The sequence below is a fragment of the Sarcophilus harrisii genome, chromosome 1 (assembly GCF_902635505.1).
Source record: "Sarcophilus harrisii chromosome 1, mSarHar1.11, whole genome shotgun sequence".
NCBI classification, from domain to species: Eukaryota; Metazoa; Chordata; class Mammalia; order Dasyuromorphia; family Dasyuridae; genus Sarcophilus; species Sarcophilus harrisii.
Window position 1 is genome coordinate 664,262,031 of NC_045426.1, and position 25,109 is coordinate 664,287,139.

The following is a 25,109-nucleotide window of genomic DNA, read 5'->3' on the forward strand; positions in this document are numbered from 1 at the left end:
TTCTTTTTTTTTTCTAGGAAATGTGGGATATTCCATGATGAAAAGCAATAATTCCTAGAGGATCTCTTGGGGCCCAGCAGATCCTACTGCTTCAGAGAAAGCTCATGTAGGACAGAACAGAACAGAACAGAACTTGCTGATTGACCTGCAGCCTTGGGTTTGCCCTGGGAGAAGCATCTCAGCTGGGCTCATGTGGTCTGAAGAGCCTTGGCCATGGGGACCAGAAAGCTCAGACTGAGGTCCCACCTCTTACAAGTGTCAGAGGGCGAGTCTTCTCCTTTCTGTGCCTCAGTGATCCCCATCAGCAAAATTAGGTTGTGCTAGAAGAGCCCTCAAATCTTTGCCGGTGTTAACTTTGTGCAGTAGATCCATTTTGCCTTTAGGTGTCACTGCTACATCAATTTTCTGTGGCTTTGAAGCCTTATTGTGTTCTAGAATGTTAGAATTGTAATAGTTGTTTACGTGTTTTCCATCTTACAGGTAAATAAACTGAGGTACAGAGAGTCAGGGACTTGCCTCATTCCATTAAGGAAGGGGGTAACACAGCTAGGATGAGGCAGCCTAAGTCCCAATCCAGTATTTGTTTCTTACTATGGATTTTGGGCCCAATTCTGAATTGGGGATGTTTGAGCTTTTGTAAATCAGACTACAGATTAGTTTGGGAAGTCATAAGTAGTTGAGGCTGATTAATGAAAGAGCTTGCTTCTTTTATTTATTTATTTTATTTAAAGTTCTTCATGAAAAACTATTTGAGAGATAAGCTATAAAAGGAATTTTCTGAGGTCCTGAACTGTAACAAGTATTCTATAGAACCCGAAAGCATGCGGATTTAGGGCTCAGCTGAGTACCCAGTGTCCAGAACAGGACATGTTGTACAGAAAACGCTCAAGAAATAATGTACGTTTGGAAGTTTGTAAAGCTTAAAAATCTTTGAGTGTCAGGAATCATTAATATTATTTCTGCTATGTTTGTGCATTGATATGACTTAAACAGCATCACTTGCACTCATATAGTCCTCACCTTAGTACAAATCTTAAGTACCTTTCCCCAGGATTGTTCTAATAACCTTCTGCCTGGTTTTCCTGCCTTCAATCTCTCTCCTCTGTAGTCTTTCTAGCACACAGGTGTCAAAATAATCTTCTTAAGTCACAAATCTTATGTCACTCCTGTGCTCAGAAAACTTTGGTGAGTCAGACTCACAGAATCTCAGAGTTGATCTAATCTAACTCATACCTGAAGAAGAATCCCTTCTTCATCATACTGGGAAAGTGGTAATCCATTAGTAGAGTTCACGATATTCTTTCCCCTTCCAGGCTGAGTCTCCCTGTCTATCCTGGACTGAAAGGACAGTAACCACTCAATATGCTGACCCCCTCCTGCTTCTCCCACTTTCAGGGACTTACTTTATTGGTGCCACTTATTGTAGACACCCAGTCAATTTTAACTTTTCCTCAGCCCAGGTGTCAGGTGATCCTCCCACCTCAGCATAACAATTGTGCATAGGCCCTCCACACACACTCCTCCCCTCCCCCCTCCCCCCCCAAGTCTCAGCAGCCTTTTCCATGGAGGCTTTTGTGAGTCTTCCAGCTAGGTATTTTTTTTCTCCTCCAGTGCTCTTTGAATTTTCCTTTTGCCACTGTCATACTCTGCCTTGCATTATAATTGCCTGGTAATTGTTCTAATTGTTCTTAGGAGACCATTCGTTCCTTGAGGGCAGAAATTGTATGCATTTTTTCATATTTATATATATTCTAGCATGATGCCTTCTCTGTAGCAGGAACTTAATAAATATTTGCTGTTATGAAACTGAGTAGAGATTTTGGGAAAAGCTTTACCTTGTTTTCTCCAATTGAAAAAGGAAGATTTGGCCTGTCTGGCCTCTTCATCTTAAACATTGAGCTAGAGTGGAGAGAGCACCAGGTGACAGTCTAGAAGTCACCCTCTCAGAGGCTTAGTTTGAAGATGTGCTAATCTTCACATGATTGTGAGGATCAAATAAAGCCACACATATGTGCTTCATAAACTTTAAAAACCTTAGTGGGCATTGGAGCCAGAGTCAGAAAAACCTGAGGTCCAATCAAGCTTCAGACGATTACCAGCAATCCTGGGCAAGTCATTCAACCTCTCTCAGCCTCAGTTTCCTCATATATAAAATGGGGATGATAATAACACCCACTTCACAGGATTGTTGATGATAAAATGAGATGATGTCTGTGAAACATGTTGCAACTCATAAAGCACTATATAAGTCCTAGATAGATTGTGAGGATGATGGTATCAGTGGTTATTATCATTTGCTCTCTATGTCCCTTCCCTTTTATAGGTCTGTTTCCTCTTTTGTAAAGTAAGGAGTTGGACTAGCTGGCTGCTAGGATCCTTCCAGTTTTAAAATTCTGTGATTTTTCAGTTTCTACTCCCAGTTTGGGGGCTTGGGTTGGCTTTAGATCAAAGGAATGTGACAGACATGTTATTTTGGATCATTTCTAACAACTGCAAAATCCCTTTTCATTTTTTTCTGCAGGGCAACTTCACTCTTATCTGAGTAGTGGCCACAAGGTGGCAGCCAGAACCATCCCACTCTATTATTTCTGGCCCACACCTACTCAAATCCCAGAAACACCACAGTCTAGACTAGCTAACAGGCCGAATTCTTCCCTTGTTAGGTAAGCCTTCATGTAGACGTTCACAATTCTCATTTCCAGCCATCATTTCCCACTGTGCCTTTTCAAGGCTGCTGCTCAGCCAAGGTGTCACATCACACCACTGAATTCTTTGAAGGCAGGAGGGGCCTGATCTCCAGAATGGGATGTGTACATGGAATTTGTGTAAATGACTCCACAGGAGAGACCCTGTTTACTCTTAATAAGTATTTTTTGAACTGCTGTGAGAAGAAAGGGACTAAATGGTGCTAACATTCAGATAGTCTTTAGATTGATGTGAAAGTCTACCAGATCTCAGAGTGGTATTTTTGCCAGCAGTTTGATAAGGTTTGCTGCTGTTTTGATTTCTTTCTAAGAACATTTCTTAAATTTCTCCCAAGTCTACCCCTCAAGCTGTAATAGTGGTGTTGTAATTATATGGTTAAGAGATGGCCTTTCTCCCCTCGCCTACCTTCATGGTTTTCCCTTGTTTTACATTTGCAGCCTATTGAGTATTTTGTGTCCGTCTCAAGTTTAGTGCTTGAGAGATAGGTATCCTCATCCACAGCCAGATGGGGAACTGAAACTGAGGGAGAGAAACACAAGAGCAGGTTCTGTCCAGCATGTGCAGGCTATGGCTTTTCTTAAGTCTTTTGTTTAATTTGTTTATTGAAAGGGAGTTAAGTATTTTGAAAAAAATCAACAAAATGTAGAGATCTTTGAGTTCTTTGGGGGCTGCAGGGTATAGTAGAGAGAGCCCTGAACTGTAAGGATCAAGATCCCAGTGTTGGCTGTGCAAGCAAAAGGTTCTGGGACTTGGGGCAAAGTGCTTGCTTTCTCTGATGTTGGACTCCCATCTATAAGAATAGGCCACTGCTCTTAGCTTTTTCTAAGTTGATTTCTTTTCAGCCCTGCTCTTCTATTCTAAATACCCATGCCTGAACTGTGATTCTACTCAGGAACAAGAACCAAGCAATAACATGCCAGCTCTAAATGTCTGATCATATGACCCTGTTTTTTGGAGTATCTGAGGTGCTAAGATCCCTCCTAGCTCTGACATTTTCTTTTCCATTGGCCTTTCCAGCAATGAGGTTCCATGTTTTCATTGATTCTTTGTCCTTCTTCTTTGCCCTTTCTGGTGAAATGCTCAGATAAGTCAGAAAACATAAAACAGTATTCTTTCTGGTAAACCTTCATTGTAGCTTTTATCAGGCATCTATTCTGAAACCTGTACCAGAGGTATGATTTTTAGCCTTAGAGTGGCAGATTTCTCAAGGGCAACTATGAATCAAGCCTGCTTCCTCTGAGCAGGTTGGAGTCTGGTTACAGAGTTCTTCAGAATCTGTAGTTGACACTGCCCTGCCCTGTTGCAGGGCCTGATGCAGCTTGAAGAAGGAGTCTCTCTCCAAGTCTGTTACAACATAGGAGAAATGTGGGAGGAGGGAGAGTGCTGGAATTGAGTACAGTTGGTTGTATATGGCAAACTGCCAGCAAGGTCTGAGTAAAATTCTTGTTAGTCCCATTTGAAAAAAACAAACAAATTTCCAAGAAAATGTTGAAGTGCTTCCTTGAAGTCTTTTGCAGTTAGCTTACAAGAGATAAATGAATTTCCCTAAATGAATGTTTGATAGAAATGGTTCAGAGAGAACTGCTGACTCCTTTCTGTCTGAGCCTAGAAGGGGATCTGCTGCAGTGGAAAGAGCCTGGGACTGCAAGTCAAGAGCTGTAATCTGCTCCCAGCTTTAATTCTTTGTGGGAACCTAGACAAGTCATTCCAGCTTCTCCCCTGTGAAATGGAAGGTTGGCCTAGATCATCTATAAAGTCCTTTTCAGTTAGAATATTGCCTTTTAAAGTTCTAAGTTCTTTTCAGTTCTGATATGCTGGATCAGGGGTCCTCAGACTTTTTAAATAGGGAGCCAGTTCACTGTCCCTCAGACTGTTGGAGGGCCAGACTATAGTAAAAACAGAAATTTTGTTTTGTGGGCCTTTAAATAAAGAAACTTCATAACCCTGGGTGAGAGGGATAAACGTCCTCAGCTGCTGCATCTGGCCCATGAGCCTCAGTTTGAGGACCCCTCTAGCTGGGATCTAAAGTTATGGCTAACTGTGCAATTTTATATTCAAAAGCCCCTTCCTGGTCTTACATTTTATGATTTTATAAGTAGCTTTTTATTAACAGTTTTTGTGTATAATTGTATCTAAAAAGGGGATCTGAAACTGGAATTCAAAAACATATTTAAAATTTTTTAAATAACCATTTCAATATGATTGGTTCTTTTGGTAATAGTATGTTTTTTAATTTATGCATTTAAAAACAATATTCTGAGAAGAGGTCTGTAAGCTTCACCAGATTCCCAAATGAGGTTTAAGACACAAAAAAGATTAAGAACACTCCAACTAACTTGACAGTCTAAATAAAGCCTATTGTTATGTGATATTACTGCAGCAGGAGTTCTGCAATCTACTTTGAAAGTTTCCATATGTAAAAAACGTTATTTTGTGGACTTAGGAGTGTGCTCATGTTGGCCAACTTTGGTTGGCCTGGCCAAGATGAAAGACTATGAACTCTGCCTAAGGGTGATGCATGGCCCAGGATCAGTTGGAGAAAAGCTGATCTGACGAAAAGGACCTTCAAGATCATCTAGACTAAGAGGATCTTACCTTTTTTGTATGTCTTGGATCTTTTTTGGTAGCCTGGCAAAGCATAGAGATGCCTTAGAATAATGACTTTTCATTCAAAAAAATATTCATTGTTGGGCCAGTCCTGTAGTCAAGAGGAGCTGAATTCAGATATTTAGTAGCTATGTGAGTCTGGGTAAGTCACAACTCCTAGTGCCTCCAAAAGTAGTCAGTGTCGAAGGAAATGCTAAATTTCAATTAGAGATTAGTGAAAGTAAAAATGTAATTTTCCCATCAAAGTTCACAGACCCACTAAAATATATCCACCCACCCCAAGTGAAAGACTTCTGTTAGAAAACCAGCTTCTCTTCATTTTATAGATAGGGAAACTTAGACCACAGAAAGAAAGGAATTTGCTGAAGGTCACATAGCAAATTAGTATGAAAGCCAGGACTAGAAACCAGGACTGATTGTCTAGGCATGCCAAGAAAACTACTTTCTCTTGATGAGGAGAAACCAAAATTTTTTATAATAGCTTTTTTTTTTTTCAAAATACATGCAAAGATAGTTTTCAACATTCACCCTTGCAGAACTTTATGTTCCAAATTTTTCTCCCTCCTTCCCCATCTATCTCCTCCTCTAGACATTAAGTAATCCAATATAGGTTAAATATGTGCAATTCTTCTAAACCGATTTCCACAGTTATCATTCTGCTCAAGAAAAAATCAGATCAAAAAGGGAAAAAAATGAGAAAGAAAAAAACAAGCAAGCAAACAACAGTTAAAAAAGTGAAAATACTGTGTTGTGCGATGCACATTCAGTATCCACAGTCCTCTCTCTGAATTCAAATGATTCTTTCCATCACAAGTCTATTGGAATTTGTCCGACTCCCCTCATTATTGAAAAGAGCCAAGTTCATCAGAATTGATCATCACATAATCTTATTGCTATGTACAATGATCTGGTTCTGCTCATTTCACTCAGCTCAGTGACTTTCATTAGCTCAGACTAATGAGTCTCTCCAGATCTCTTTGAAATCTTCCTACTGGTCGTTTCTTATAGAACAATAATATTCCATAACATCCATGTACAGTAACTTATTCAGCCATTCTTGATGGGCATCCATTCAGTTTCCAGTTTCTTGCCACTACAAAAAAGGCTGCTACAAACACTTTTGCACACATAGGTCTTTTTCCCTTTTTTAAGATCTCTTTGGGATATAAACCCAGTTGTGAGACTGCTAGATCAAAGATTACACACAATTTGATAGTCTTTTGGGCACAGTGCCAAATTGCTCTCCAGAATGGTTGGATCAGTTCACAACTTCACCAACAATGTGTTAGTGTCCAATTTTTCCACATCCCCTTCAACATTTATCATCATCTTTTCCTGTGATCTTGACTGGTATCTCAAGAGTTATCTTAATTTGCATTTCTCTAATCAATAGCGATTTAGAGCATTTTCATATAATTAGAAATGGCTTTAATTTTTTCATCTTATCTGTTCATAGCCTTTGACCATTTATCAATTGGGGAATGGTTTGGAGAGAAACCAAATTATTGTCAAGTACAATTGTTTTATATGCAGATAAATGGATCTGTGAATCCATTAATATGAATACTTCCTCCATCAGTGCAGATAGTATCCTATGCATACCTTTTTCAGCTTATGTAGTTGTTGTCCATGTCTTTTTATTAATATCCCATAGGTTATCTACCCAATATGCTAGAGGCCTATCTTTGGTTGTTTTAATAGTTTGTGAATATGGGCAAACACTTGGGTTGTTTGTTTTCTTTCATTCTTGCCACATGATTTTGAGTTCCTTCATGCCCTTTCTAACACTTTTCCATGTTCAAATCATGATATTGACTTGGTAATATTCTACCACTTATGCTGAAAGTGCCCTTTGGGTCACTTTCACTTATGATTTGAGAACATGCTATTCCATAATTTGCACCAAGAAAATAATTGTAATAAAGAGATGGGGTTTTGTGGCAATGTGCAAGCTAAGAACATTCAAAATTTTGTGCAATTCTTTAATTTGATTTAGGCCAAGCTCCCATATCTTGTCAATTCTGTCTCATATCTGTGTCAGTTCTTTAGCATTTGCAGTCTTTGACCAAGATATTATTAACAGGCTAACTCAGTAACCTATCTAGCTGTGTATCATCTAAGCATGGTGTCCACTCTTCATAAACTGATATTCCTTCTCTCTATATATGCATATATAAGCTAATAGTTTGATATTGCTTTTTAAAAACCCAGTGTGACCTTAGACTATATCATTAGAGTTGTGGCATCCTGATCATAATAAATGATAAATCCTTTGGGTTCTGACTTGACTATATCCAAATAAAAATTTGGGGTACCATGCTATTAATATTTTAAGAGGTACTGACATGCTAAATGTCTGGAAAAGGGTTGTAAATATTAATGAAAGGCCTAAAAAGCATGTTTGAAGACCTGTTACATGTAAGAGGGATTGAACTCATTCTACTTCACTCCAGAAAGCAAAACTAGGAAAAAATGGATGGATAGTTTAGAGGCAGATTTATTCAGCCAGTTAGCAAGCATTTATTAAGCACCCTCTTATACATGCCTACACACTGGGGATACAGATACAAACAAGAAATAGTTTCTGAACATACATAATATAAATATTTGGCATACAAAATAAAAAGCATTTTGGAAAGGGAAGCACTAGTTTGGGGGGGACAGAGTGCATCGTAGAGGCAAAAACTGAGAAAGGCCTCATGCCTACATGAGGCATTTAAGCTGAACTTGGCAATAAACAAGTTAGGATTCCAAGAGGCAGAGGAAGAGTGAAATCAGGCACGGAAGACAGATTGTGCAGAGGTGGGAGATCAACATTTGGTGTGTGCTTGGCCCCTGTAATACGTGAAGGAATGTAATGTATAAGGCTGGGAAGGTTAGATTGAAGAATGTCATGTATAAGTCTGGAAAGGTTAGGTTGAGATTCAGTGTGAAGGGCTTTTAAAGTTTTGTATCTAATATCAGCAACACTCTTGAACTATATCATAAGCATTTATTAAGCCCAGAATGATATGATCAGACTTGCATTTTAAGAACATAACTTTGCCATGGAATAGAGGATAGATTGGAGAAGAGAGAGATTTGATTATAGGGAGACTATGAGGTGGGAAGTAGAATTGACTGGATAACTGGGGTGAGGGAAAGTGAGGATGGTTGAGGTTCTGAACCCCAGGACTGAAAGCCTGGTAATTCTTCTTGACACAAGTCTCTTTCAAGAAAAAGCTACTCAAAGCTAGAATACTTCAGGTTGCCTGGGACCTATACAGTAGATGGATAGGTACCTTTTCTCTGAATCTTTGACCAGAAACTAAATGTCTTTTGGATTTACTGAAGATATTATTACTCAGGTATGAGATTATTTCAAGTTCTGTCAAGTAGTGACTCTTTGTGGGGCAGGATGCTCTTTAAGATCCCTTCACATTTAGGGAACCTTTAGTGACCTATACACCATGGGACTGTCTCATTTATGTCCTGGAGTCACTGACATTATCCTGACCTTTGAAGTTCTGGTTAGCTCTTCTTCTCCATTTCTATTTGGGAAAATGCCTTCCTATTTATGCAAAAACATTTGGTTTATTCAATTTGTAATTTCAGTTTACAAGTGTCACTCTTTCTGATGACAGAGATACTGTGTGTGGGTGCGCTGCTGAGTCAGAAATTTCTCTGGCTCTTCGTCTCTTTTACCCCTCCACGCTCCCCTGCCTCCCTCTTGCCTTCCCCTTTCCTACTCTTTATTACCTGCACATTGGGCCTAACCTTTAGCAGCTGGAGTCTCTGTGGTTTTTTGCATGAAATTGGTGACAGCAAATAAGTTCCCTTCCCCATTTGGTATAACCTTTTCTTTCACATACCATCTGATTTTTCCCCTCAAAGGAGATACAGCTTCGACTTTGGTTATGCCTATATGTATGTGAATGAAGAATGAAACCAACTTTATAGATGGTCTAGATCTGGTTTAGTTTTTTAGCATATCCAGGGGAAAATTTTTAAAAGAACAATTTACCATCATGTGTCTTTTTGTCCTGTGACTTTATTCACATTGTTGCCTGTTTCTGGAGTGCCATTTTGTCCTCTACCCCAATTTTCTTCTCTTGAAATCTTGCCCATTACAGGATTGCAAACATTGAGTGGAAAAGAACTTGGCAATCATTTCAAATGTGGAAAATGAAGCCTGAGAAGTGAATTAACCTGACCAAAGTTATGTGGGCAGTAAGCTGTAGTGCTAATATTTAAATTCAGGCCTTCCAGGTTGAAAATCAATGCTCTTTCTGCCACAGCACATATTGCTTTCTTACTGTTAGTCTCCAAACTTCTACCCAAAACAGGGATCCTTTGTATAGGATCTCTCTCAGAAAACCATATAGGTTCCGCTTAGATATTCCATTGTAGGGTAGCTTACTACTTTACCAGTTTCCTGTTCCATTTTAGTACAGTTCTAGTTATTAGAAATTTATTTTTCTGATGTTGAACCAAAATCTGCTTCATTATAGGTTCCAACTTTTGGCCCAAATTCTGCCCTTTGAAGCCACAAAGAGTAAATAGGCTTAATCCTTCATACAAATGATTCACCTTGAGGTGTTTGGAGACAACTCTATCTCTTTTTGGTCTTTTCTATATACTAAACACTTTACTTTCCTAGAACTATTCCTCATATGACAGCTTCTAAATCTTTTGTGATCCTCTTCACTGTCCTCTGGAGTTTTGTCCTTTTAAAATGCAATGAAACTCCAGGTATAGTCTGGTCAGAATAAAGTAGCATTATTACTTCTCTTGATCTGGCTACTATATTTTAATTAATTTAACCTAAGACTACGTAAGGCCTAATTCCATTGCCATTACATCTATGAAGCCCATTTTTGATCACTTTTACTATAAATATTTTTCTTCTATTTCAAATACCATTTTTTCACATTTCTCAGTCACATATTATTGTGCAAGGAGTTCTATTTTCAAAACAAAGATATCTGGGTTTAAATCTTGGCTGTGAATGATTTTGAATAAATTTATGAACCTTAGTTTATTTTTAGCTGTACTACTTAGCTCATAAGATTGTTTTGGGAAAAAATTCTTTGAAAATTTTAAAGGTCCATAGAAATAATTAATAAACCAATAAACAAATTTTTTATAAAATAATGCTTATATGCCAAGTATTATTTTGATGTAAAAACCAAAAATGAAGCATTTCATATTTTTGCATTCTATCTATCTATCTATATATATATATATATACATTAAAGATAATATAGAAAATAAGCAATGATAAAAATAATAGCTAACATTTATATAGTACAATAAGGTTTGCACCCAGAGCACTTTACATAAATATTATCTCATTTTACATTCACAGCAATATAAGGTAAATTAGCAGCTGAAGGACTAGTAAGTGCTTTTAAGAGAATTATAGGTCAAGTGAGAATGCATTACAAGCATGGGAGACAGTCAGTACAAAGATTAGGTGGCAGGAGATGGTTACAAGGAATAGCAAGCTGACTATTTGATTGGACTGTTGTGTGCTGGAAGAGGACTAATACATAAAAACTAAACAGATAAACTTCTATTTGATCTTAGAAACACTAGGGAGTCACTGGAGTTTGCTAAATTAAAAACTGACATGGTAACTTTAGGAAACTCATGTTGGCATTTGGATGGAAAATGGGCTAGAGAGGGAATAGTCTTTTTAGACATGGAGATAATTTAGGGGACTGTTGTAAGAGCCGAGGCCTGCTCTTACAACAAAGGTCTGAACTAGAGTAAGGCTGAGTAGATTGAAGGGAATGGATATGAGAGAAATTATGAATGTAGAAATGATAAGATTTGACAACTGATTAAAATTAGGATTGAAGAAGAAGTGAAGAAGTGAGGATAATGTTAAGGTTGCAAATCTAGGAGAATTTAAGAATAGTGGTATGATTGACAGGAATGGAAAAGTTCAAAGTGGAGTGGTTTGGAGAAAAGAATGAGTAGGATTTTGGATGAATTGCTTATGGGACAATCATCAATTGAAGTAGGCAGGTAGGTGGTACAGTGGATAGAGTGCTGGGTGTAGAATCAGGAAGACTCATCTTCCTGAGTTCAGATCTGACCTTCCTAGTTGTGTGACCTGGGCAAGTTACTTTACCCTATTTGCCTCAGTTTCCTCATCTGTCAAATGAGCTAGAGAAAAGCCCCTCCAGTGTCTCTGCAAAGAAAACTCCAAATGGAGTTATGAAATGATAGATAGGAAGGAAACAATCATTTGTATAAAAATGATCATTAAACCCATGAGAAGTGATGAGGTCACCCATTGAGTAGTGCAAATAGTAGAAGGCTTTTCCACACACAATTAATGGGAGTTCTTTGAATGATGATTCAAGAATGGAAACAGAACAGCAGTCAGGCTGTAGCAGAATGGGGCAAGAGGGGGAGAGAGAGAAAGAGATTTTTCAGGGAATTTGTCTGTGAAGGGGAGAAGTGTTTGATCCCCATTTTACATGAGGAAACAGAGGCACACAAAAAAGTGACTTTTTGGTGATCAGGTAGAGAGTGGCAGGGCTGGGATTTAAGTTCAGGATTCTTTCTACTGTACCCAGCTTATCTTTACTTGTCTTTTACCATGCATCTAGCTCTGCAAAGTACTCTGCTCTCTGCATCAATTGTTTACATTTTTAAAATTAATATAAGGCAATTGTTTAAATTTTGTTTTTAACTAGTCATTACCTCTTCCTAAGATTTTCTCATTGGCTTTCAGAACATAGAAAGGTAAGATGGGAAACTGTGAAAGGAGAACTATATAACAATGTTCTATCTTTAGGAATTCAGAAACGTGTATTTTATATGCAGAAAATAGCACATGGTCTACAGGTAGGTCCCTATCTGTTCTTTCATTTCATTGGAATATCACTGTAACATACTATGAATCATAAAATATAAGCAATGAAAGGAATTTTATTACAAGGGAACACACACTGTCAGGACTCTATGACCTTTTAGGATCCAATAGGTCAGAGCTGGAGGGGACTTTATGAGGTGCCTATTCCATTTGACAGATGAAGAAACCGAGATCCAAAGAGTAAAATTATTTTCCTAAACCAATGTTAGGACTAAAACTGAAGTTTCTCGACATCTTTCTAAAATAGAGTACCATGGCAAAAGTTTCTCTAAAAATGTCATGCTTTTAGTATCTTAGAAGCCCAATGCCTCCAAGATTTCCTGTGGTCTTTATCTGGTTGAATCTGTTGGGTGTTTTTTTTTTTTTTTTTTTTTTTTTTTTTTAATTGAAAGCAGATTCTTTGAATTGCCTGGATTCAGGGTTTCCTGGCCCCTGAGCAGTATTTCCTGCAGGCTTGTGAGTTTTAAGCCTTGAAAAGAGTTAGAATTCAAATAAATGCCTCTTATTTTCCTGTATAGCAAAAGGGTAAATCCTGCTTCCCATCTTTGCTCAGTTAAGCTTGGGCAATAAGCCCAATCTATAGTAATAATTAAAAAGGTTAAAGGAACTATACCTGAAATATAGTATGATGAAGTCTCTGTCCAGACTTATAAAGAAACATTTCTGTGCTTCAAGTTTGTGTTGGTCAAGACTTCAAAGGGTGAGATTTCATTTAACACAGAGGTCATTTAGGTAGAGACCCTGAGGAAGAGATCCAGAGCTGGAACAAGGCCAACTGTCTTCAGTCCAAGCTCTGATGCCTGCTGGGTAGACAGTGTAGGGGAAATCATTTTATCAGTTTCCTGATCTGCAAGTTGGAGAGTGTTATCTCTGCCTTTTATACTCATCAGAGATATTGTGAGAATTAAAGTAGACAATTCTTTTAAACTGCTTTGTAAACTCTAGCATTTTGTATAAAATAGAAAGCACTTTGGTTCAAAGTAAAGAACTAACCCACAATTCATAGTCATTGGGCAGCTACTATTGATGAGGGGAGCCCTGAAACTCTCTTTCTCTCTCTCTGTCTGACTTAGGGGCTGAGCCATGAGGTAAAGCACTTGAGAAGCTCCTTGAAGGAGAAAGTCTCCTAGAATTCTGGCCTCTGGCCTCAGGACAAAGAGCTTCATTCTGTTATCTAGGTGGGGCTAGTTGAGTCTGGATTTGGAGATTCCAACCCTGTTAAATTGAAGAGACACCCTTTCAATTCTAAGATTTTCTATTCAATTCCAGCTCAATCTGCGCTGACCAGCCCCTATCAAGAGCAACCCCCAGCTTGTAGCCAAGATTTCTATTATAAAAAGAGCCAGTTTTAAACTCAGTCCTTGCAGAAAGGACCTAACATGCCAAGGAACTTCACCTTGGCATAACTGCAGCCTCTGCCCGCTGGAATGATATTCTCTTTCAGCATTACCCTCTCTTAACTTTCTCACCTAAGACTTTATACCTCTCTGTTGGAATTTCTCTACTTAGAAACTTTACTTCTTTGTCAGACCTTGCCACTAAGGAACTCAGTCTTTCTATTCATGTATAGCAAAGGCCGACTTCCCAAGGCCAGTAATGAACTTCTTTTTATCAGTCTAGCTTTTTGGGTTTTGTAAATTCCTTTACAAAATGAAGAGGGGACCCTGAAACTCTAAAAATCCTTAAAGGAGAAAATTTCCTTCAACTCTGCCTCAGTGAGGGACCCTGCCCCAAGGGACAAACAGTTTCATCTTTGTTATCTAGGTGGGGTCGACTCAGTCCAGAAACTCATTCCAGCTCAAGCTGAAACCTAGCAATGAGCCAACTTGGGACTCCACCCATGAGTTCCCTTCAGCTAAAGCTCCCATTATAAAAGAGCCAAACTAAAACCCTCTCTTTGCAGAGGTTCCAAACCTGCCAGCTATGCTATGCAATGCTATGCCAAGGAGTCTCTGTCCACTGGAATACTCTTTCCAGTGCCATCCTCTCTTTACCCTCACCTATTTCCTAACCAGATTTTCTGTCTCTCTGTCAGGATTTCTAACTTTACTTTCAATTCCCATAATAAACCTCTTTTATCAATCTAGGTTTTTGGGTCTGTAAATTCTTTTACAGAGAAACTCTGCACCGCCAGAAGGAAGTCCCCAAAACTCCCTACCTTTGCCCTGAATCCCAAGAGGTTGCAGGGGAGCCAACTCTTCATTTGGTTCCCTGAACCCCAAACTTGCCACTAACTTCATCATTTAACTCCCTGACCACCAGGAACCCTAATCTCATCATTTGGTTCCCTGAATCTAATCTCATCACTATTATAGATAAACAATCTTGTTTGACTCAGTAGCAGGGAAAAATCTGGAAATTTCTTTGATATGGAAAGATAATCAAGTCCAAGTAAAGGCTTCCTCTTCCATATCATGACTCCAGGCTATATTTGTTTTTACAAGATTTTGAAGAGGGGGTATCTTTAAAAAACATTCTTCTGGAAAAAAGACCTGAGGGTTTTAGTTGACTGAAATGTGATTCTCACTACACTTCTGGGAATCAGATGATATCTCCATAGTACAGTTGAGAAAATGAGACAGACTAAATTTAAGCGATTTGCACAGGGTCATATAGCTAGGAAGAATCTAAAGCAGATTTTGAGCTCAGAGTTTCCTATCTTTTGTACTACCTACCTATTCAAATCATCAGATTACCTGAAAATTGACCCAAAAAGTCTAGATGCCACTTATCAAGAAATCCATAAATGTTAAAACTATCTAGATCTCTTAGAAACAGAAGACAAGGTGAAAGGAGAAAGAATCCATTGGTCACTTTTAAAGAAACTCCCAAATGAAAACTTCCAGGAACATCATAGCCAAAATATAAAGGTTCCAAGTAAATATATAACTATGAAAATATAAATACATATATACTGAAAGCTATTAAAAAGAAAGCATTTGAGAAACAAAGAATCACTGTCAGGGTAAAAGAAAACTTGCTCCTTAACATTCAGTAGAGAAGACATCTTGGAATATAGTATTTCATAAGGCAAAAAATAAAAGAATTGCCTACAAAGAAACAATTCAGCCAAACTTTTCAGAATCCTAGAGGTGAAAAATGGGTCTTTATTTAATGAAATAGAAAACTTCCAAACTATCTAGAGCCTCTGAAATAGAAACAGTAGGAGTCAATAGAAACATAAAAATACATATACATCACTTATTGTGTATCTAGTTTATATTTTAATATATTTAACATCTACTGGTCATCCTGCCATCTAGGGGAGGGGGTAGGGGGGTAAGAGGTGAAAAATTGGAACAAGAGGTTTGGCAATTGTTAATGCTGTAAAGTTACCCATGCATATATCCTGTAAATAAAAGGCTATTAAATTTAAAAAAAAAAAAAAGAGAAGAAAAAAAAATACATATACATCTAATCAATCAGAAGAAACTTTTTGATGATGAGTTATTTACACTTGAATGGAGTTGTGGGGACAAGAGTCATCTCAGAACCCTAATGTCTTCTAAAAGGGAAAAATAAGTGAAGAACTTGTCATGAGCCAAACAAATTCTAGAATTGGAAAGGTTTGTTAAAGGGGAACCAAAAGGAAAGGAAGAATTAAAAATCATGTGATTGTACAGGGTATGAGAAGGGTTGGGGAGAAGATGAGAGGGTAAATTGAGTAGAAATAGATTGCTTCAATTCCAGGTCACTAATGTTAAACAGGTTTCTTCTCTTTCCACCATCTTCATTTTTGTGGGTTTTTTTTTATTTTTATTTTAGTCAGCAAAAATCCACCTTTTTTTATTCTTAGCTCTCTTTTCCCTCTTTTGAGAGAAAAAAAAAATCATTACAAATATGTATGGTCAAACAAAACAAATCATTTGGCCATGCCCCCAAAATACCAGATTTGCATTTGAAGTCCATTCCTTCTCCAACAGGAGATAAGTAGCTTGTTTTGTCACAAGCTGGACTCATGGCTAGATATTATATTGTTCAGAGTTCCTAAGTTTTTAAAAATTGTTTGTCTTAACAAGATTGTTTTATTTATTTTTTCTTAAAGCACAATTCTGTTTCCTCATATTCATATACCATAACTTTTAGTTATTTACTAATTTCCAGTTCTTTTCCACCACAAAAAAAGCCTCTATAAATATTTTTGTACTCTTTTCTTTGATCTCCTTGGGGTATAAATCTAGTAATGGTATTGGTTCGTTAGCTGAAAGAGTGTAATGGGGAATGGAAGCCATGGGAGGTTTGAAGATGGTTGAAAAGGTTTGGAAGAGCAGCTTTGATGATTGGATATAAAAGAATTGCCTTGCCACACTGAGGATCCAGTTGAGATGATGCAACATAAATTAATAGTGACCCAGTCAGCCTGGTTTTGTGGTTTCCTCCAGCTTCATTTAGTAGCACATGCACAGATATGAAGGCAGTAAGTAGTGGGAGTGATCTGGGGATGCAGCTTGACTGGGCAAGATCAGCAATTCAGTAAGGTGATATTATTGGAGTCAAGAAGACTTGAGTTGAACTGGTTCATCAAGGGACAGATTGGTGAAAGAAAGAATATACACAGTGCAGAGGTAATGGCCTGGGAGGAAACTAAAGTAGCAAGGAATTAGAGATCATGGTGTGTAGGGAAGAACATGGGAGAGGTGGAATGCTAATAAACCAGGATCACATGAAGGGATTTCAGAATTCTTGAATATGGAGGGGCTACATATGTAAGAGATGAATGGCAAGATCAAGGAACTATCTTTGTGAGTTGGGGTGGAGGGATAAGTCATGTGAAATGAACAGGATGAAAAACTGAGGTTAGTGTTTGAGAAATATCAGATTGTATGTTGAACTCCTCTACTATGAGGACAGGAGTTGAGACTGTGGGCTGAATTATTGAGGAAAAAAATGGAGTGTCAAGGTTGCCAGAATAAAACCCCTTTTCTCCTTTGATATTGCCATCTTACTTGTGCAGGCACTCTTCGTGACTGGATGCTGTGATAGTCTACTGGTTGGCTTCTGCCAATAATTTCTCCTTAAACTAGTCCATTCCCCATTCAACTGTCAAAGTTCAAATTATGTCAAATATGTACTACCTCCTATTCATCCCCCCACTCAGTAAACTCCTTTCTATTACCTCCAGAAGCAACTATAATGTCTTCTGTTTGCCAACAAAAGCTTTTTATAACCTAGTGACCTACCTTCTTTACCTTTCCAGCTTTCTTATATTTTATAATTCCCTCACGTATTCCATACTCTGTAATCCACTGACAGTGGCCTCCTTTCTGTTTCTCAAACAATACGTTTTATTTTACCTTCTGGCATTTTCATGGGTGGAATGATCTCGTGTCTTTCATCTCTACCTACTGGCTTCCCTGGTTTCCTTCAAGTCCCAGCTAAAATCCTACCTTCTATAGGAAGCCCTTCCCAATCTCTTTTAATTCTATTGCCTTCCCTCAGTTATTTCTTATTTAACCAGTATATTGCATGTTGTGTCCTCATTAGGTTGTGAGCTCCTCAAGGGCAGGAACTGTCTGTCTGTTACCTCTTTTTTGTATTCCCTGTACTTAACCAGTACCTGGTACATAGTAGGTGATTAATAAATACTTATTGATTGAAATGAAGATTTCAATGTTTTGGTCATGTATACTTATTGTGTATCTAAGTTATATTTTAATATATTTAACATCTACTGGTCATCCTGCCATTTAGGGGAGGGGGTGGGGGGGGTAAGAGGTGAAAAATTGGAACAAGAGGTTTGGCAATTGTTAATGCTGTAAAGTTACCCATGTATATATCCTGTAAATAAAAGGCTATTAAATTAAAAAAAAAAAAAAAAAAAAAAAAAAAAAAAAAAAAAGAAATGAAGATTTCTACATCATATATATACACACACACACATACATATTTGAAAATATCCATTTTTATTTGATATATAAATTAATACTTTTTTTAAAAAAAAGTTAGTTTCTAGAACTAGAGAGGTGATAGTACCACTATATTTTGCCCTGATCATCATATATGGTTATTGTGTTTAGTTTTGGTCTGCATTCTCATAATTTTGAGAACATCAGATAAAGGCCGTGAGGGTGGTGAAAGACCTCTAGTTCATATCATATGAAAACCTGGGCATGCATAGCTTGGGAAATAAACTTAGGAAACCCAAAATAGCTGTCTTCAAATCTTTGAAGGACTGGAGAAAGAGGATATTAGCTTTGATTTCCTTGCCTGTAGAGAGTGAGAGGAACAGTAAGTTATAGTTGCAGAAAATCAGAAGCTTGAAAGAAGGAAATAATATCTTAAAGGTGAATGAACTGGTTGGAAATAAGTAGTAGGTTTCCCCTCCCTAGAAATATTTAATAAGAAACTGGGTGACCATTTGTGGAATGTGTTGGTAAGAGTCTTCTTGTTCAGGTACAGGTTGAAGTAGATGATCTCTCAGGTCCCTCCCAACTTAGATTTTGTGATAACAAGTAAGAGAACTGGGTTCAAATCCTGACTCTTCCACTTACTATTTGTAAGATTTTGGGCACGTCATTTCTTTGGGGTTCACTTTCCTTATATCTAAAATGGTGTTGGACTCTAGGATAAGCACTAAAGCAGTTTTCATTCTGAACACATTTTTTTCTCTGAGGCAATTGGGGTTAAGTGACTTGTCTAGGGTCACACAACTAGGAAGTATTAAATATCTGAGGCCAAATTTGAACTTGAGTCCTCTTGACTTCAGGGCCAGTCTCTATTCATGGTGCCATCTAGCTGTCCCTGAACCTATAATTTTGTTCCTGTGACTGGACATCTGTATATCTGACAGGTCTCAGCAAAGCAAATACATGGGATGTTGAATGGTAACTAACTTTTCCAGATCACATGATATATGTTAGAGATGGGACTTGAGTCCATATAACTTGTCCTGACAACCAAGATTTGGTAACCAACTGAATGTATGGGAAGAATTAGAATGAGGAGTTGAGAACACTGAGGTTTCAAATGGAATGAGGTGGTGCCCTCCATAGAAATAGGAAAGATAGGGTCTACTTTATTTAGATCATATATCTTCACATGTTAGGTACTCAACAAATATTTTTAGCTTCAGTTTCTTTATAATTAGATGTTCCCCCATAGACTCTTTTCTTGCTGGTAGCTCAAATGTAATTTTCACTTAATAACAGAGAACCTTAAGTTCAGCGACCTTATTCCGTATACAGTCATGCAGCTAGAATGTGTCTAACCTTGGACTTGAACCCCTGTTCAAAGATATTTTTTCTAATGCACTGCCTAATTTGATGTCATTTAAAAAAAAATCATAATGTTTTTAGAGCGATATGAATAAAAACAGTATCCCCAAATTTAATCTTTTGCTGAACCGTTCCTTCCCTTTAGAGAGAGACCTTTCCAGATATCTTAGGCCACTTCTAACAGTACTGCTCGTTCAAATTCTCCAGATAGTTAGCTTTTCTAAATTTAGCTGGCCGGCAATGTGAGCTCCACATATTTTTGGTTAGTCTCTCCTGGCTATACAGAGTGAGTATATAGTTGTCTCATGCTCCTGTCCTGACGAGCTTGCATTCCTTAGCCCTGCAGTAGCATTCCTGGGCTAGGTGTCACGTGGCTGTGGATCACCAACTGGCATTTTCTGCCTCTGAGAGCTTCTCCAGATCCCGCTGGCCTACTACACACTCCTTCTTCCCTCCCACTTCTTCTTTTCACTGCTGCTGGCATTTGCTCTCTCCAGCTTACTGAGGAAGGTTTTGCAGCCCTTGGAAACTTCTCATTGTCAGAATATGGCATGTGGTACAAATTTAGAATCCCAAAATACCATCTAATTTAGCACATGCTGTTACAGTTGCTTAGATGGCAGGCATGTATTTCAGGGAAAGGCCAGAAAGCAATGGGCCGTTCTTTTCCTAAGAATGCAAACTTTGTGGCAGAAATTCACTTTAATTTGTTTTTCCCATTGGGGAGAAGGAATATCATATAACCCTATAATCCATTGACTCACAAACTGTTCCTTTTTGCTGGATATTTTGCAAGACAACCTGTACTGAACAGAAAGAGACTTTCATTCAGGATTACAAAAGGTGGAAAAGATAGGACACTCAGGTGATTGTGGTTTCTGAGAATTGTCCATAATCCATAATTAGAAGTAGCTGTTCAGTACTCACATAGTCCCAAAGGATAGAAATAGCAATCAGTAAATGTTGCAGAAAGACAGAATTCTTCCCCACTCCCACCCCCACCTCCAAGGAAAACCTTAACTGTAGTTGTTAGAGCTGCCTAGCCCAGAGTGGAATGCAGGAGCTGCAGGGCAGTGTTGGAGGGCTTCAAAGGGAGATAGATGACCCCTTGATATGGGGCAAGTGGATTCTTATTTAGGCAGAGGTTGGACTAGAGATGCTCTGGGGGCTCCTGCACCTCTGAGTTTCTGTCACAAATCTGTTTGGGGTAGTCTAGTGTATAGATTCTCTTTCCCTCCATCTAAAGCTTTGCAGCAAAATGGGGCAGTTAAGTGGATATTCGGAAGCATTAGATAGTTTGGCAGACTCCTTCCACTACCCACTTTCTGAATTCTCTATTGAGTCTTTTTTTTTTTAATTGAGTTTTATTTTCAGGGACAACTAGATGGCACAGAGGATAGAGCTCTGGGCCTGAAGTCAGGAAGACTCAAGTTCAAATGTGGCCTCAGATATTTATGATGTGACCTTAGGCAAGTCACAGAACCTGGGGGTGCTTCAATTTCCTCAACTATAAAGTGGACTAACCCCCAGGACTGCTGTGAGGATCAAACAAGATAACATAAATGCTTAGCATAGTGCCAGCCTTATAAATGCTACTGCTGCTGCTGCTATTTTCATTCTCCTCACCTCTACCCCTTAAGAAATCAAGGAAAATAAAACCATTTATAAACATATATAGTTAAGCAGAAGACATTCAGGCATGACCATGCTTTTATCCCCATCCCCAGCTGCCCAAATGCTTCAGTCTGCACTCCTGAGTCCATCAGCTCTCTGTTTGGACATAGGCAGAATGTTTCATCATAAGTTCTCTGGAATTGTGGTTAGTCATTGTATTGATTGGAGTCCCTAAGTCATATAGAATTGCTTATCTTTATAATGTTGTTGTTATTGTATAAATTGTTCTGATTTTGTTTACTTCACTCTACATCAGTTCACACAAGTCTTCTCAGATTATTTGGAATCATCTCTTTCATCATTTCTTACACAATAATTTTATTCCATTGTCTTCACATATCAGAATTTGTTCAGCCATTCCTCAGTTGATGGATATTCTTTCGGTTTCCAGCTCTGCCACCACAAAAAAAAAAAAAAGCTGCTATAAATATTTTTGTACATATAGGTACTTTTCTTCTCTCTTTGATCTTTGGAATATCGGTGAGTCTTCTTTAAGAAATAAACTCTGTCCTTTCCCAAGTTAAATGAAATCCAACAAACATGGATTCAGTGATTATGTACACTTGCATCTGCCAGTGCTGGTCTTGGAACAAACCTCATTTGCTGTTTTCCCCCTCCACAATTCCTTTTCTTTTTTCTTTGTATTCAGGATTAGGATGACTAATCAAATGTAGGCTTCTTGGGGCAGGGACTATTTTCTTTTAGTTTTTGTGTCACCAGGACAGAGTGCATTGATGTTTCTAAACCCATAGAGGATGAAAACCTTTGTTGGAACAAACTGAACTGCAGGTTTTTTCCTGTAAACAGCTGTTCAGACAACAGAGAATGTCATAGGGACTGTAGGACAATGATCCAAGTGTTTAAGATCATCATTTAGTTCAACCCCCTTATTCTCAGAATAGAAAATTGATGCCCAAACAGAGGAAAACTAACTTGAGTGAGTTTTTGACAGAGGTAGGCCCTGGGTGAGGTCCCTAACTCCCAAGTCAGTGGGTTTTTTCTTACATTACATTGTAAGTTGCTTGAAGCAGGAACTGTGTCATTTCCCTATTCTACATAGAATAATGTGATGCAAAAGAGGAGAAAGAAGCTTGGACTTGGAGAAACTTGGGAAACCTTAGTTTGGGTCCTGCACTTCCCTTACCTACTAGCTTTCATCACCTCTCTTAGTATCATTTATAACAAAGGGGATAATATTTGTACTATCTACGTCATATAATTTCATTAAAGGAAGTACTCTGTAAATTTTAACGGGATATATGAATACTGGATGAATGCTTGTTAAATTGAATTCCCCTTTCTTCAATTTCTGTTGTCCTTTAAGCAAGATTGTTTAAAATTTCCTTTGGCATTTAGAGAGGTAGAAGAGAGCTGGTCAGGAAGTCAGGAAGAGTTAGGTTTAAGTTCTGCCTTTGACATATACTGGCTGTGTGACCCACTTCCTGCAACAGACCCAAATCTTCCTCAGTCTATAGATCATACCTTGCCTGCCAGCTATTGCCCTGTGTGTGTGTCTCCCTCTCTCTCTTAAACTCCTGGAAAAAGCCATCTCAAGCCATGCTTCTCCTTCTCTTTTCAATCTTTTCTAAACTCTGTGTGATTTGGTTTCTGATTTCATCCCTTGCTGGTTTTTCATCCATGTCATACCCACTAACAGTAGGCATACTAGGACCCCTTTTTCTTTTCTCTGTACTCTTTCACTTGGTAATCTCTTCAACTCCTTTTGCTTCAATTATCTCCATGTGTTTAATTCCTGCATCAAGAGATCTAACTTTGATCTCTCTTCTGAAATTTTGTGTCACACCACCAGCTGCCTAAGTGGACCACTCAAAGTGCATATCCTGTAGTCATCTCAAACTCAATATATACCAAATAGCCCTCATTATCTTCCCTGCCCCCCTGCCAACAAAACAAAACAAAACTCTCCCCTCATCACAAATTTCCTATTGCTGTTACCCTCCTAGTTACCCTGGTTTATTTACACTCTCAACTTTATATTCTTTCTAACCCTACATATCCAATCTGTTGACAACTTTTGTTGTTTCTGCCTTCATATCTCTTGGATATGACCCGTTCTTTCCATATAGCCACCGCCTTGATGCAAATGGGCAACATCTCCAGCCTTAAGTATTGCAGTAGCCAAAATAATTCTCTTTCTTCACTCTAGTCCATCCTCCTCTCAGTGATTTTCCTAACTCCAAGTTCTGACTGTGTCAACCCCTTACTCCAGAGGCTCTCTGTTATCTACAGGATCAATAGAAAATCCTCTGTCTGACATTTAAAGCTCATCCTAAACTGACCCTTTCTTACCTTTCCCTTCTTATACTTTACTTCCTTTTAAGCACTCCGTAATAGTCATCCTGGCCTACTCACTGTTCCCCTCACATGACATTCTATCTTCTAATTCCATGATTTTTCATTGGCTGTACCCCATGCCTAAATTATGCTTTCTCTTCTTCTCCTTCTTCAGAATGCAATTCAAATCTCACCTTTAGGAGACCTTTCCATTCCCCTTCTATTTATACTGTATGCACATAGTTATTTACACTTGTATTACAGTTCTATGTTCATAGTTATTTATATATTGCCTCTCCCAATAGAATGTGAACTCACAGAGGGAAGGGAATGATATTTTTGCTTTTATTTGTATCTCCAGCATTTAGCACTGTGCCTGGTATATAATAAAGCTCACTAAATCTTGTTGACTGTATTCCACTTTATGTACATGTTGTCTCACCCGTTAGAATTTAAGCTCTTTGAGGGCAGGGACTATTTTCATTTTTTCATTGTATCTCCTAGTATTTAGTGCAGTTCTAATATATAAGCACTTAACAAATGCTCTTTAATTGATTAATTTAACCTCTTAGTGTACTAGGCAACTTTCTAAGACTAAATTGTAGAGCAGATGCCAATTTGTATTTGAAAGGAGTTCCTCACTGGGAGTTAGGCAGTAAGTATTTGTAAAATGCCTACTGTGTGTCAGGCACTATGCTAAGCTCTTGTATACAAATATAAATAATAGCAGTCCCTACCATCAAGGAATTTACCATATAATAAAAGAAGACAATGTGGGGGAAGATACCCAAGGTGGGAGCATGATGGAACAATTAGATGGGAAATGAAGAAAGGTTAACTTTGGCTATATTGGGAAGGACACTGATTTGGAGACAGAGGACCTGGCTTCTGTGTTCTGAGGTCATGGGATTACCTATATATTCTTATTACCTTTGTGACATTAGGTTAGTCAGTTTTTCATTTAGTTGTTTAAATCTTAAAGTGACAAAATTGCAACAGATAACCATTAAAAGCCTTTCCAGTTGATGATCTCTGTAATCTAGTCCACCCTCTCAAATTATGTAGGGCAGGAATCTCTAATAAAATACTCTTGATGTGGTCATCTGGGCAGTTAGATGGCAGAGTACCCGACTCAAGATTCAAGAATACTCCATCTTCCTGAATTCAAATCTAGTCTCAGACACAAATTATGTGACACTTAGGCAAATCACTTAGCCCTGTTTGCCTCAATTTCCTCCTCTGTAAAATGAGCTGCAGAAGAATGGCAACCCATTCTAGTATCTTTGCTGTGAGGAATTGAACATGACTGAAATGACTCAACAATAACAACAACATTGTGGTCATCTAGCCATTACTCATATTTCTAGTGACAAGGAAATCTATAATTTGCTACTTATTTTTCTCATAAGTATTTCTAACATTCATCCTCATAAAGATTTACCTCCAGTCAAATAAAGTAGCAAAAACAGTAGAGGAGAGAGTTATTGCTGCAAGTGCTGGATTTCAATTACTCTTTTTTTTTTGTCCCTTTTCTTTTGTCACTCCTTTCTCTACTGGGAGGATTTGAAGTGAAAATACCTACTATACAAGCCTCTGAAATCACTTGAAGATTGAACATGGAATATCAGAGCTAGAAGGCTCATTATCAACTAGTTCCAACCATTTGGCAGATGAGGAAACAGACCCAGAAAGGAGAAGCAGCCTGTCCAGGATCATGTTACTGGAAGCTAGGGCTACAGTCTTGG

At 38.2% G+C, this 25,109-nt stretch overlaps 1 protein-coding gene across 6 annotated transcripts in view; it reads left to right on the forward strand.

Annotated features, from left to right (window-relative positions):
* Nucleotides 1-25,109, forward strand: part of GNG7 (G protein subunit gamma 7) — a 359,526-nt gene that overhangs the window by 114,479 nt on the left and 219,938 nt on the right. The window contains exon 4 of one of the 6 annotated variants that reach the window (XR_004231234.1): nucleotides 18-4,572. The exons of the other annotated variants lie outside the window; for them this stretch is intronic. The gene's annotated coding sequence lies outside the window, so the exon portion shown is untranslated. Of the gene's footprint in view, nucleotides 1-17; nucleotides 4,573-25,109 lie in introns of those variants that run through there. 6 annotated transcript variants of the gene reach the window in all.